Below are 4,292 nucleotides of genomic sequence, written 5' to 3'. Positions count from 1 at the left end.
GTGGGGGCCTGAGACTGCCTGAGTTAGGATCTCCTGAACCCACATAAACAGCTGGGTGTAGCCACACACAACTATAACCCCAGTGCTGTGGGGAGTGAAGACCAGAGGATGACGGGGCCTTACAAAACAGCGCAGTCTGGAGTCAAACAGGTGGTTGAGTAATGGAGGAGGGAGGCCACTTGATGCTCTCCTCTGGCCCCCACAGGCAAGTGCGCAGGGTGCCACGTCAGCCCATGCTTATGCAACCCCTCACCTCACATCACACGTACTATGCTTACACAAAAGATGTAGATAATCTAGAGCTTTGAAATAAGCAACAACAAATGCCTCATTTATGCCAATCAATTCCTTCTTTCTTTTTTCTTCCTTCTTTCCTTTCTTTCTTTCTTTCTTTCTTTCTTTCTTTCTTTCTTTCTTTCTTCCTTTCTTTTTGGCAAGAGAGGGTCTCAATATCTAGCCATAGCTGGCCTCAAACTCATGATCCACCTACTTCAGCTTCCCAGGTGCTGGGATGTTAGGCAGTAACAGCCACATTTGGAAAGACTTTTTTTAAATGCACTATTTATTTATTTTCGAGATAGAGCCTCACTCTAGCCCAGGTTGACCTATGTAGTCTTAGGATGGCCTCCAACTCATGGTGATCTTCCTATCTCTGCCTTCCAAGTGTTGGGATTAAAGGCATGTGCCACCATGCCTGACTGACATTTTTGTTTGTTTTTTCAAGGTAAGGTTTCACTCTAGCCCAGACTGACCTGGAACTTACTTACAATGTAGTCTCAGGTGGTCTCGAACTCATGGTGATCCTCCTACCTCTGCCTCCCAAGTACTGGGATTAAATTTGTGCAACACCATGCCCACCTGAACGTATTTTTGTTTTGTTTTGTTTTGGTTTGGTTTTTCGAGGTAGGGTCTCAATATGGCCCAGGCTGACCTGGAATTCACTCTGTAGTCTCAGGGTGGCATTGAACTCAAGGCGATCCTCCTACCTCTGCCTCCTGAATGATGGGGCTAAAGGCGTGTGCCACCAAGCCTAGCTCCTGAATGTATTTTTTAAAAAATATTTTATTTAAGAGAAAGAGGCAGATAGAGAGAATAGACATGCCAGGGCCTCCAGTCACTGCAAGAAAATGGATGGATCTAGAAAGGAGTATAGTTAGTGAGGTAACCCAGGCCCAGAAAGCCAAATGCATCATATGTGGATCCTCGCCACAAATGCTTAGACTTATGTGTTACTTGGGGTAAAAATCGGCAGCAGAGGCCAGCCAGCCAGGAAGGGGATCTAAGGGAGGGAGGAGTGGGGAGGACTTCAGGAGACGGTATTGTATGTGTATAAGTAGATGAACCTGGAAAGAAAGCCAGAGGCTCTGCGTGGGGGTGGGGGACTAGATGAGCACCCCTGGGCCTGGAGCTGCTCAGTGCTGGCACCCCTTAGGCATGGGCCCAGGAACAACCTTCTCATCCCTAGGAAAGGCCTCCCTGGACCCTCCAGACCAGATGAACGGGAGCTTGTTAGGTGAGGTGAGCAGTAAGTGACTTGCAGACTGAGGTACAGCTGGATAGAAGAGTCCACAATCACTCCCCCAGAAGACACCATGTGGACATAAAGACCAACGTCAACGTGGTGTATCTACAAGCCAAGGAGCACCCATGATTGCCAACAGACACCCAGCGACCCAGAGAATAGATTGCTCTCCCAAGCTCTCCGAAGGGACCACCCTGCACCATCTCTGATCTTGGACCACTACACCCCCAGAAGCACCCCAGGTTTGACGCCTAGGCAAGCAGCAGAGCTGCTAGAACACAGTGGTGAAAACGTGCTCTGAGCTTGGCTCGGGCTCCACCATCTGGCTTTGTTGCTGTGGGCAGACCCTCTAGAATGTCCCAGAACAAGGTGAGCTCCAGGGCCCAGCAGTCTCCAGCGTTGGCTGTGTTCCACCATGTGTGCTGAGGGTTCAGTAATCCATGTCATGGTTGTCATTAAGACACAGTGGTTTGGGTCTGGAGAGATGACTCAGCCTCTAAAGGAGCTTGCTTGCAAAGTCTGAGGTCCTGGGTTCGATTCTCCCAGTGTTCACCTAAAGCCAGATGCAAAAGTGGCACAGGCATTTGGAGTTTGTAGTGGCAGGAGGCACTGGCATGCCCATACTCTCTCCCTGTCTGTCTCTTTCTTGCATAAATAAATAAATATATATATTTTTTATTATTATTTTTTTATTTGAGAGAGACAGACACAGAGAGAAAGACAGATAGAGGGAGAGAGAGAGAATGGGCGCGCCAGGGCTTCCAGCCTCTGCAAACGAACTCCAGACGCGTGCGCCCCCTTGTGCATCTGGCTAACGTGGGACCTGGGGAACCGAGCCTCGAACCGGGGTCCTTAGGCTTCACAGGCAAAGCTTAACTGCTAAGCGATCTCTCCAGCCCAAATATATATTTTTAAAAAGAAAAGAGCCTCTATCAAAATTCTGATGACAAAACTACCTTCATCTTGCATAGAGACGAAAGACAAGATGCCAGGCGAGGAAAGAGAAGCAAAACCCACGCTGGGGAGGGCCTGATGTGCCAGGCACTGTAGCCCAGGGGGACCCCGGTATCCACCAATGGGGATGAAGGATGAGGGTACAGAATGAAAGATAAGATAGGGAGCTCAAAGGAAGGGATACCCAGACTCTAAGCCACCAGGCTCCCTCCCTGCCACAGCCACTAGCTGAGGAGGCACCTTGTGGGGGCGGAGGGAGTGCAGATCATAAACATTTCAGCCAGTGAAGCCGGAGTCACCCGACCCACAATAAAGAGCCTTTCTGCCCTGGTGTAGAGAGGGCATTGTGTGTGGTTGCTGCGTCCTGAGACTTGTGGCGTTCTTCAGTTCGCAGAAAGGCCTGATTGTCTTGGTTTGCCCCCGTGGCCTGGGGCTGCCTCCAGCACATCACAGCCAACACATAGCAAGCAAAGAGACAGCCACTCTCTGGAGACTGGGGCCCCTGTGAGCCTCAAGACTTAGTCACTCTGAGGGGCCAGGGTAGTAAAGGAAGCAAGGCAGAGCTTTGGGATGAAGGTAAGTCAGAGCTGTGGAACCATTTCCAGGGCTCCAGGATGGAGCCTCACAAAACCCACATCTACAAGGTGTGTTGGGCTGGGGAGATGGTGCAGTGGTTGAAGGCCTTTGCTTACCAAGCCTTCTAGCATGGGTTCAGTTCCCCAGTACCCTTGTAAAGGCAGATGCTCAAAGTGTGCATGTGTCTGGAATTTATTTGCAGTGGCAAGAGGCCCTACCCTATCACTCAAAAAAGTAAATAAATAAATAATTTTTTGTGATTCTTTTTTTTAAAGGTAGGGTCTCACTCTAGCCCAGGTGGACCTGGAACTCACTCTGTAGTCCCAGACTGCTCTTGAACTCACAGCAATCCTCTTACCTCTGACTCCTTCTGAGATTAAAGACTACCACAACTGGCTTAAGTACATTGAAAAAATATATTCTATTTGCAAGCAGAGAGAGAGGTGGGGGGAGAGAGGGAGAGAATGGGTGTGCCAGAGCCTCTAGCCACTGCAAATGAATTCTAGGTGCATGTGCCACTTTGTGTGTCTGGCTTTTTTTGTGGGTACTAGGAAATCAAACTCAGGTTGTTAAGAGTTTGTAGGCAAGCACCTTACTCCAGCCTGGAAAGATGGCTCAGTGATTAAGGTGCTTGCTTGCAAAATCAAAGGACCGAGATTCGATTCCCCAGGACCTATCAGATGCACAAAGTGGCGCATGGAGTTCGTTTGCACCAACTGAAGGTCCTGGAGCACCCATTGTCTCTCTCTCCCTCTTTTCCTCTCTTTCAAATAAATAAAAAAATAAATAAAAAATTAACAAAATAAGACAAAAATGCTGGGCATAGTGGAACACGCCTTTAACCCCAGCACTTGGAAGCAGAGGTAGCAGAACTGTTGTGAGTTTGAGAACACCCTGAGACTACAGAGTGAATTCCAGGTCAGCCTGGGCTAGAGTGAGACCCTACATTGAAAAAAACAAAGAGTAGGAGTGTGTACTTTGAATGCCTGGGCATAAATCCCCTCTGGAGCAGTTACTGGTGGAGTGATTTAGCACAGAACTGAAGATCATTGCTAGCACAGAATAAAAGATAGGTTTTTGTTTGTTTGTTTTGTTTGTTTGTTTTTGAGGCAGGGTCTCACTGTAGCCCAGGCTGACCTGGAATTCACTATGTAGTCTCAGGGTGGCCTCAAACTCACTGTGATCCTCCTACCTCTGCCTCCCAAGTGCTGCGATTAAAGGTGTGTGCCACCACACCTGG

Source organism: Jaculus jaculus, chromosome 7 (assembly GCF_020740685.1).
Source record: "Jaculus jaculus isolate mJacJac1 chromosome 7, mJacJac1.mat.Y.cur, whole genome shotgun sequence".
Taxonomy (NCBI): domain Eukaryota; kingdom Metazoa; phylum Chordata; class Mammalia; order Rodentia; family Dipodidae; genus Jaculus; species Jaculus jaculus.
Note: the sequence above shows the minus strand (reverse complement) of the source record.